General features: G+C 39.7%; 1 non-coding gene and 1 pseudogene across 1 annotated transcript; both read right to left on the bottom strand.

Annotated features, from left to right (window-relative positions):
* Positions 1–5,012: 5,012 nt before the first annotated feature.
* LOC117797598 lies at positions 5,013–5,123 on the bottom strand. The gene has a single exon (XR_004622597.1). It is a non-coding gene; the product is annotated as a U6 spliceosomal RNA (small nuclear RNA).
* Positions 5,124–10,498: 5,375 nt separating this feature from the next.
* On the bottom strand, positions 10,499–11,082 carry LOC100476827 (annotated as a pseudogene).
* Between the last annotated feature and the right edge of the window lie 345 nt (positions 11,083–11,427).

Genomic DNA, 11,427 nt, shown 5'->3' with positions numbered 1-11,427 from the left:
CTCAATGAAGTCATGTCATACACCTAAATACATAACTATCACAGGGATATATATCTATATCTGTTTGGGATATATGTATATATTAGCGATAATACATACAGAGATACAGATTATATATCTATAAATATAGGCACACACATATACACACATGTACACATCCATCCATCTATCCATCTTTCTATTCCTTTGGATGCAACTTAGTTCTGTGGTCATGCTTAACTGCTTAACTGGAACAATGTAATCTAACTGTGGGCTTAAAAAAGGGGAAGGTGAATTTTAATGGACAGCCAGCAGCTTCAACACATGTGATTATATAATATATATATATGCATATATATATATGAGAGATTGGTAATTCTGTGTGGGCAATAATCTTTTTATTGAAAGTATAAGAAATCTTATTCAGAGTAACTACAAAAACATTAGAAATGAACTAAAAGCACACATTTATTTTATTTCTCTAAAAGAAGCGTACAAGTGGATATAAATAGCTTATTACTCTGGGGAAATGAATAAAGTAAATGTATTAATTATCCCCAATTTAATTCATTGTTTTAATAACAATCCAGCTGAAAATCCCTTGTATTTCTTTTAATTTGACAAAATGTTTCTAAAATCTATTTGGAAAAAAAAGATATTTATAGAAAAGAAAATTAATAAAGTGGCACTCAGTCTACGAGATATTAAGGAATACAGTACAGTTTACAGTAGTCAAAATGTTATAAAAATGTGATATTTGTACAAGAATTGACAGGGTCATCAAACAGAACATACAGACAAGCAACTAATATTTGATATCTCAAATTTATCTGTGTTTGTCTATTCCTTATCTTGCTATATATCTATACTGGTTAGGCCCTTATGATGTGCTAATTAGTTACTCTAGTCATCAATTTATATGTGATATTACAGTTGATTAGGGTGTGGTAGCAAATGGACCCAGGCATATAATAGCTCAAAAGATAGCTTGTATCTTGTTTATATAATAAGTCTTATGTAGAGATTCCAGTTTACTGGTTGCTCTAGTCTGTATGAGTCATTTATAAAGTGGCCGAGGCTGACAGAGGTTCTGCCTTTTTCAAAATATGACATAAATGGCTTCCAAGGTTCCCATGATTACCACCTACACACATTAGCCAGAGGCAGAAAGAGCATGGTGGAGGTTGAGGTGGGCCACATGTGGAAGTTTCCTGTATCACTTCCATACCTGTTACTCTGGAGACAACTTAGTCTCAAGGCCCTGCCTAACTGGACGAGCAGCTGCGAAAAAGTAACCTAACTACAGGCTTAAAGAAGGGGAGGGTGGATTTTGTTGGAAAGCTAATAGCTTCTGCTACACACGTTATCTCCCTTTTAATCCACATAGAACGTTACAATCCAGGACTACTATTATTCCCATTTTATATGCAAGAAACTAAAGTACAAAGAATTTAGGGATCATGTCCACAGTCGTATGACTATTGAATGGTTGGCCTAGTAATCCAATCCAGTTTACCAATTCCAGAGTCTATGCACATTGCTGTTACCCCTGCTACAACTGCTACTGTAACCACTACCACCTCCACTAGGGCTACACGCACACGCACACACACACGCACATGTGTGCATAAAGTAAGTTTATGAGAAATGTATTAAAAATCCAAAGAATTAAGGCCTAGTCAATAATTAAATGAACTGTTTGAAGACATAAATATAGATAATTCTTGTACTTCGGAACAAAATCAAGTAGATCAAATAATTTAATGTAGAAAATCAAATCATTTAAAACTAAAAGGACAGAAGCGCCTGGCTGGCTCAGTCGGTGGAGCATGTGACGCTTGATCTCAGAGTTTAGGTTTGAGCCCCATGTTGGGTGTAGAGATTACTTAAAAATAATATATTTAAAAATAAATAAATAAATAAAAGGACGTATTAGTGACTATTGATCAGCTCTCTGGAATTTTATTTTTTATTTATATTTTTAAAAGTTTTTTTTTTAATTCCAGTTAGTTCACATACAGTGTAATATTAGTTTCAGGTGTATAATACAGTGATTGAACACTTCCATACACCACCCAGTGCTCATCACAAGGGCCTCCTTAATCCCTATCACCTATTTTTTTTTTAAACGTTTTATTTATTTGACACAGAGACAGCCAGTGTGAGAGAGAGACAAGCAGGGGGAGTAGGAGAGGAAGAAGCCACCCAGGCACCCCCCCATCACCTATTTAACCCATCTCCCTTCCCCACTACCCCCCGGTAACCATCAGATTGGTCTCTATAAGTAAAAGTCTCTTTCTTGCTTTGACTCTCTCTGTCCCTCTCACCTTTTGCCTTTGCTTGTTTTGTTTCTTAAATTCCATGTATGACTGAAATAATATGGTAGTCTTTCTCTGACTGACTTATTTCACTTAGCATAATACTCTCTAACTCCAGCCATGTCGTTGCAAATGGCAAGATCTCATTCTTTTTGATGGCTGAGTAATAGCCTTCTGTGTGTGTGTGTGTGTGTGTGTGTGTGTGTGTGTGTGTGTGTACCAGATCTTCTTTATCCATTCATTGATCATTGGACACTTGGGCTGCTTCCATGCCTTGGCTATTGTAAATAATGCTGCAATAAACATAGGGGTGCATATATCTTTTCAAATTAGTATTTTCTTATTCTTTGGGTAAATATCCACTAATGCAGTTGCTGGGTGGTAAGGCAGTTCTATTTTTAACTTTTGAAGAACTTCCACCCTATTATCCAGAGTGGCTATACCAGTTTGCATAACCACTAACAGTGCACTAGTGTTCCTTTCTTCTTTCTTTCTTTCTTTCATTCATTCATTCATTCATTCATTTTTAAGTAGGCTCCATGCCCATGTGGAACTTGAACTCATGACCCTGAGATCAAGAGTCGCATGCTCTACTGACTGAGCCAGCCAGGCACCCCAAGTGTTCTTTCTCCACATCCTTGCTGACACCTGTTGTTTCTTGTGTTGTTGGTTTTACCTATTCTGACAGGTGTGAGATGATACCCATTATAGTTTTGATTTGTATTTCCCTGATGATAAGTGATGATGAGCATCTTTTCGTGTATCTATGGCCATCTGACTATCTTCTTTGGAGAATTGTCTGTTTATGCTTTCTGCCCAGTTTTTAATTCGGTTATTTGTTTTTTTTGGTGTTGAATTTTGTAAGTTCTTTGCATATTTTGGATACTAACCCTTTATCAGATATGTCATTTGCAAATATCTTCTCCCATTCATTAGTTGCCTTTTAGTTTTGTTGATTGTTTCCTTTGCTTTGCAGAAGCTTTTTATCTTGATGAGGTCCCAATAGTTTATTTTTGCTTGTGTTTCCCTTGCCTCAGGAGACATATCTAGAGGAAAGTTGCTACAGCTAATGTCAAAGAAGTTACTACCTGTCTTCCCTTCTAAGATTTTTATGGTTTTAAATCTCACATTTAGGTCTTTAATCCATTTTGAATTTATTTTTTTGTAAGGTGTAAGAAAGTGGTCCAGTTTCATTCTTTGGCATGTAGCTGTCCAGTTTTCCCAACACCATTTCTTTTTTTTTAATAATAATTTTTTATTTGTTATGTTAGTCACCATACAGTACACCATTTCTTGAAGAGACTATTTCCCATTGGGTATTCTTTCTTATTTTGTTGATTAATTGGCCATATAATTGTGGGTTTATTTCTGGCTTTTCTATTCTGTTCCATTGATCTGTGAGTCTGTTTTTGTGCCAGTACCACATACTCTTTTGATTACTACAGCTTTGTAATATACCTTGAAGTCCAGAATTGTGATGCCTACAGCTTTGCTTTTCTTTTTCAAGGTAGCTTTGGCTATTTATAGTCTTTTGTGGTTCCATACAAACTTTAGGATTGTTTTAGTTCTGTGACAAATGCTGTTGGTATTTTGACAGAGATTCCTTTAAATGTGTAGATTGCTTTGGGTAGTATAGACATGTTAACAATATTATTCTTCCAATCCACGAGCATGGAATATCTTTCTATTTCTTCATGTCAGTTTCAGTTTCTTTCATCAGCGTTTCATAGTTTTCAGGGTACTGGTCTCGCACCTCTTTGGTTAGGTGTATTCTTAGGTATCTTGTTATAGCTGTCTTGAATTTTAAAATGTAATATGAAGTATAATTTTAAATATAATATACAATAAGTGGCAGAGGGAAAGTTTGTTCTTTTTGACTTTTAATTAAATTTCAGTTACTTTTTGATGAATTCTGCAGAGGTGTCAAATAGGCAGTTGAATATATGAGTCAGGAGTTCTATAGGAAAGTTAGGGGCTGACAGAAGTACAGATTTAGGAGTAAATTTATAAATTTAAATTTATGAGTTATATGTATGTATATATAACATACACCTTTATAAATAAACTGTATTTAGAGTATGGCACTACATAACTTTACCAAGAATTAATATGTCAATAGGAAAGAGAAGATGGTCTGTAAATATCATTGAATGTAAGGAGACCTAACACACTGCTGATGAGAATTCAAAATTTACAGTTTTTCTTTAGAGCTCTTTTTCAGTATGAATCAAAAGGTCTTATAGTCCATATTTATTGGGGCACCTGGGTGGCTCAGTCAGTTAAACGTCTGCCTTTGGCTCAGGTCATGATCTCGGGGTCCTGGGATCGAGCCCTATGTCAGGCTCCCTGCTCAGCCAGGAGCCTCCTTCTCCCCTCTGCCCCTCCCCTGCTTGTGCTCTCTCTCTCAAATAAATAAATGAAATCTTAAAAGAAAAGAAAAAAGTCCATATTTATTGATGCATTAAACAAAATTCTTTAAATATTCCCAAAAGAAAAATACACTGAAACAGGCAAATATTTATATATAAAGGTGTGTTTTGTGGCATGACGTATAAAAGAGAAAATAAGAACAATCCTATAATCCCAGAAACTGGGGAATAGTCATAGAATATGAAATATTTAGCATCAGTGAAATTTTTTCAATTTAAATTTTAGAAAACATACACTGCAATATTAGTTTCTGGAGCAGAATTTAGTGATTCATCACTTATATACAAAAATATGGACTGCTTCACGAATTTGTGTGTCATCCTTGCACAGGGGCCATGCTAATCTTCTCTGTGTTGTTCCAGTTTTAGTATATGTATGTGCTGCCAAAGAGAGCACTGGCCGCAATGAAATTTTAATTAGTATTTCACAAATATTTAAAGATATGGAAAAATAAAGCAGAAAAAACAAAGCTCAACTTCAAGAAACTGATCATGTAGTAGGGATACAGGCACATGAACAAATAATTAGTTTAATGATTAAGGTCAGAGCAGAAGTGTCTACAAAATGCAGAAGAAACAAAAGAGTAAATGTTTAAATATGTCTAGTGTGAGGATTTCTGAAGGTAGTCATAAAAACAGGTGAAGATGAAGGAAGGGAGGCAGTCAGAAGCAAATCATACAGTGCATGAAGTATCATACAAAGATCTAGAATTTATCACAAGGTCAGTGGGGTGTGGGGTTAGTGAAACATTTTCAGTAGGGACATGACAAGTCAGATTTAAATATAACCCTAACATCTCTACACATTGCAAGAAAATAAATATTTCTTGAGAAAATTAGACATAAAATCAAATATCCAATTTGACATATTCTTGCTTTACTCTTGCCTCTTCTCCCACAATACACTGTGTTCTCTCCTAGCCGTCTCACCTGCTTCCTGTCCCCTCCAGGATTTCTGCAATAATGGCTATTATCAGGAGCAGAACTATGTTGTATAGTGTTCTCCAAGTAAGGCTGTTGTGAGGCCCATGCATGGATGGATGTTGGCCATATAATGTGGCACTACCCTCTGGGTGCAAGACTGAAACTAACTCCTGCCACGGTCTAAGTTCATATGCCCAGAACTAAGGCAGTAGTAGTAACGCCTGAGAGAACGAGATGGATTGAAGAAATACATGTATCTAGAAGGTGGAATGGATTGGATGGCTAGTAGACTGAGAATCAAGGAGGTAAATTTAGTTCTGGACCTATTCTACCAAACAGTATTTAGAGCAGTGGTTCCCAAACTTGGCTGCGCATTGGAATCAGTGGTGGAGCTTTGCAAAAATACATATTCTAGAACATCACTCCTGAATTTTCTGATTCAGTACTCCTGGGGTGTGAAACAGGTATCAGCATTTTAAGTAAGCTCCAATGGTGATCAGAATGCATAACCCGAATTGCAACTTTTGCTGTAGAATACTGCTCAATTCAGAGTTAGTGGAGTATTAACTAGCACATAAATGGATACAGAAAAAATGTCTTGGTTATGGTCCCATGGCTCCTGTTGTTGCGAGTGTATTTAGTAGAAATCTGAATATTCCCTTCCATTGCTATTCTGAGCAGATGTTCATTCCTCATTCATGAGAAATTAGGGTTTGAATATCCTGCACCTGTTGCCAAATCTTACCAATGGCAGATTCTCAACTTCTTTCTCTATACATCTATTAATCCAGTTCATAATGATTTCTTTTATGTTTAGCATGTGCTTTTTCTGGCACAGAAAGATGCCCTCTATATAAGCCTAACTTCCACATACACAAATGATTCTATTAGTTACTCAGCAGATGTCCAAGACAATGGTTTTCCACAGGAGAACTGTATCCTGAAGATTAAACCATTTTGCCTTGAAAAGTGGCCAAAATTTTATTCTAAGTTACTAAAAACCCTGTAAAGAAGCTGTAGGTATAATGCACACAGTGTGACTTAGATCATTGACTGTGGAGAATATCGGGTAAAAAAAACCCAAACATACATTGATCTATTGATACTGTTCCCAAAAGTGGTGCTTCACCATATGAAAGATGTTATCGCTTTAGATAGGTTGAACTGTTAAATTTGCTCTTCCCAGACTTTTTAGTAGATCTCTGCTTACTTTTGTCAACTGTTCACTGGTTTGGTCACTAGGTGTTTTCTTACATGGTACCAACTCTGAGGCTTAAGTAACCTCTTTTTAGGCATTAATTAATGGTGGATACAGAGGTAATTACTGCACTTGTATTTTTAAAAAATAAACTCAATATTAAAACATCTTACCAATAGGGACGCCTGGGTAGTGCAGTGGTTAAGCACCTGCCTTTGGCTCAGGGCGTGATCCCAGCGTTCTGGGATCGAGCCCCACATCGGGCTCCTCCGCTATGAGCCTGCTTCTTCCTCTCCCACTCCCCCTGCTTGTGTTCCCTCTCTCGCTGGCTGTCTCTCTCTGTCAAATAAATAAATAAAATCTTAAAAAAAAACAAAAAAAATCTTACCAATAATCTTAAACTATATTGAATGATGATCAAAACCTCGCATGTTGCAATAGCACTGCCAACGCAAAACAGACACCACTGACGTCCTTTCTCTTGTACCTCTTGGTATGTTGCCTTGTAACTATACCCTGGAAGCATGTGCTTTACTACCTTTCTTCATAGTCAGAAATCAGGGGGAGTAAGTTCATCTGGACACTTCTAGATTTCTAACAGTTCTGTTGACAGATGAATTCACAACTGGATTTGAAGGGCATTGTTCTTAAAAGGGTAGCACAAGGGAGATCTTGGTCATGGTGAAATAGTTCTGTATCTCAACTAAGGTGGTGCTTTTACCAATCTACATAATATGATCAAATGACATAGAGCTATATTCACATATCATATCAATATCAGCTCCCTAGTTTTGATACTATATGATGGAGAAGATGTAGCTATTGAGGGAGACTGGGTGAAGAATACCGAGGACCTGTATGTACTATCTTTGCACCTTCCTCTGAATTTATAATTATTTCAAAATAAGTTGAAAAGAAAGCTCCTTGTCAGAGTCATTGTCCATTAGAGACCAACAGCCCCAAGCAATGTGAGAGCCTGCTTCTTCTAGAACTGACATTGTCTGCTTTGCCTGCATTTCGGCTACCACATACCAATAAGTCTGTCGCTTCACTCAGTTCTTTGCCTGATATTTTGTTGATGCATAGCCTTCACAATTCAGGCCCAATTTCTGCCTTTAATATATTTTTTCTTGCTCAGTCCATAATGCCTAACATTGTCTGGCATGTGGCAGGCATTTTGGCTGAATGAATAAAGGAAGGAAAGATGGTCTTATCTATCCTCCTAGAACTCTGAGTTCCTTGAGGGCTAGAACAACAGATTCATCTATATTGGCAAAACATGTAGCACAGTAGGCATTCAGTGAATGTTTTAGGAAGTAATAAATGGAATGTTATAAAATCAGCAAGGATTATTGTTATTAACATTTTAAAGGCTCTAACCATCCTCTGCTAAAAGGAAGTTTTCATAATTTCCATCAACCTCACCTTTCTTTTTATGATCTCTCTTTTTTTTAATGTAACTGAGGGCTACCTATTTTTAGCAAGGTAGTATTCTTTTGTATGTATGCCTATAAAGTGGTAGTTTTCTAAGATAGAGAATTACATTCAAAGCTGTTCTTGCAAATCACATCCTGCAGAGATTCTAGATGGTTGTGGCACCAGCTCTGCTACTTTTCAAAATAAATTAGTGAGGCACTTGGGATCCAGGAGAAGACTGCTTGTTAACTGGTTGCTGCAAAGATGGGAAAAGTAGGGAGCCCCACCAGAAGACCAATGAGCTGCTGAGGCCTTGGGCCCATGCCTTTCATACCTTCATTAATAGCCCACGCTGGCAGTGTTTGAATCTTCAAGAAAGCAGCCTGTGTGCTTTGGTGGGAAGCAACAGGTAAAAAAGAGACAGACATGGCAAGTATCTGATGCAAGTTATACCCTAATTTTCTAGACATTTCTTATTTATTCTCTCATTCTGTGAATATTAGACAAGACCCCTTGGGTGCAAGTGACAGAAAACCTAACACAAAGAGGCTTTAATAATGGAGAATTTGTTAGCTTATGTAAAAAAGTCCTGAGTGAGACTTGAACTAGGAGCCGAAACACTGATATCCTGGCCTGGTGTGTCTCCACTCTTAGCTCTGCCCTCACCTGCGTTGTCTTCATTATCCAGCTTTATCCAGTGACCTGCTGAATCTGTCCAAATTCAAGTATAGTAATAAAGAGAGTATACATATTCCCATTAAATTCAGTACAGATCCAAGGATTCACTCTAATTGGACCAGCTGAGGTCACATGTTCACTCATTAACTCATCTCTGTGGCTAAGGGTATTCCATGAATCAATCGACCAGGCCTGGGTCTTGCACTCCAACCTATTGGAGTCAGTTCAGTTCCAACCGAATGAAAGGAACACAAAGAAAAGTATCAACTCCAGAAGATATCGTGGGCACCATTACTAGAAGAAAGAGGTAAGAGACGCTGGCGAGCCAACACTAGAAACATCAAGTAAATGCAGTACGCTTTGTTTTGGAGTCGACTGCTTACAGTTTGAGTGTGCTGCTTCTGCTTTTGAGCTACTGCTTCTACCATCCCTCCTCATGTCATCCTTTTTTTTTTTTTAAGATTTTGTGTATTTATTTGACAGAGAAAGAGAACACAAGCAAGGGGAGCAGCAGGCAGAGGGAGAAGCAGGCTCCCCACTGAGCAGGGAGCCCAAAGTGGGGCTGGATCCCAGGACCCTGGGATCATGACCTGAGCCAAAGGCAGAGGCTTAACTAACTGAGCTACCAAGGCACCCCTTCTTCTTTTTTTCCAAATAGTTAAGAGATTTTTATCTAGTAGCTATAATTACAGTGCTTGTTTTTCAAAATGAAAACTGAAAACAAGTATCCAAAGCAGTTGATTACTAATCGTGCATTGAAATCAGTAAGAGGTTCCAGGACACCAAATAATCCAGTTCTGAGGATTTCCCCAAGATAAAGTTTAACAACTCCAGCTTCTTTAGTGTTTATCAATATGCAGAAGAAAACAGTAGAGGTCGTCCTTTCAAGGGCAAGTCTGACCCTTGTAGGCTGAGGGTATAAAAGCACATATAGACGGCAGGGCTGGGGTAGGGCCTGAGGCTGGAGGGTGCCTGGCCCGCCTGCTGGCATTGGTGCTGGTCAGACCCCAGGCAGCCAGGAGCAAGCCACACTGCCCACACGGACAGAAGGGAAGGCCAGGGTCCCTCCGAGGGGTCCGTGAGCAGTGGCCACAGCCCCCAGCCTGTCTCCTGGGCAGCTGTGTAGGCACAAGAACAAGCACAAACGCTAGGGGATGCGGGATGACCCAAGACAGAGCGAATCACAGGACCCTCTCCTGACCATGCAGAATGGACCACGGCTGGTTGTGCCCCGTCTCACGTTCCCGATGGGAACGGATCACTGGTGGACTAGACTCTGGCCACCGCTGAAGAACCATTCTGTGTGTTCAAGTGTTCTCCTTGTCTTGTAAGTTCGGGTTAAAAACCAACCACCAAAACGGATCTCAACACAGATGAGACGCCCGAGGAGGAGTGCCAGGCTGGTCCCACACAGCACCTCCTGAAGGCCCCGTGTGCCTAAAATCCCTCTCAGTATTGAACAGTGGGTTGATTCAAAAAAGCTGAGTAGTACTGCTTAGAAGTACCAGAAACGGCCTCATCGGGAAGAGAACTATTTACATTAAATAAAAGCTTGGCTACAAGCTGCGTCTGCACATTGACAGCCTGGTGAGGCCCGCTGTGACCGACCATGGAGACAGCTTTTGGCACTCACACCACAGGAGGGTAAAGCAGGGGGGAAGAGGGGAGTCGGGGGCGNGGGGGGGGGGCTCCCACTGGTTGCGGAGCTGATTGGACAGCAGTCCCTCATAGAGCCCGGCCCCACCGGTGGCATAGGTGGCCTGAATATACCAGTTCCTGTGGACAGGGACTGCGGCCCCAGCTTGTCTGTGATCTCAGCCGCGTTCATGGTGCTGGGGAGGGCCTGCTTTCTGTCATTGCTGTCAACCACGAAGATGAGACCTTGTGTGTTCTGGAAGCACTGGCACCACAGAGGCCGAATCTTGTCCTGGCTGCCCACATCGCACATGGTGAAGCTGATGTTCTTGTCCTCCACGGTTTCCACAGCGAAGCCTATGGTGGGAACGGTGGTCACGATCTCACCCAGCTTCAGTTTGTACAGGATGGTGGTCTTCCCCGCAGCATCCAGGCACGCCATGAGAATACACATTTCTTTTTTGCCAAAAAGGCCCTTAAAGAGGTTGGCAAAGATATTACCCATGCCCTAGATGGGTGGGAGCAACACTGGCCAGGGAAACCCTCCGTGGCCACAGCGAGGTGACTGCTCTGAGCCAGGCGCTGGTTTAGCTCCCACCCCTCCTCATGTCTTCTTGTCAAAATACTATCTGTCCTTCAAGGGACTGTCCAGTTTAAATGTTACTTTGTCAGTCCTTCCCTCAATCCTTGGCCAAATGAATTTCTCTTATTGTCTGTGTTTCTAAAGTACTTTGAACCTCTGCTCTAGCACCCAGTATCATCTGTTTGGTACTGCAGTGACCTGCATCTGTATCTTTATTTCCCTAGGCGACCAGCTTTTTGAAGTTAGGTACTGAATCTGTTACAGCTT

This window comes from Ailuropoda melanoleuca, chromosome X (genome assembly GCF_002007445.2).
Source record: "Ailuropoda melanoleuca isolate Jingjing chromosome X, ASM200744v2, whole genome shotgun sequence".
Lineage (NCBI taxonomy): Eukaryota > Metazoa > Chordata > Mammalia > Carnivora > Ursidae > Ailuropoda > Ailuropoda melanoleuca.
This window is presented reverse-complemented; position numbering and strand designations above follow the sequence as displayed.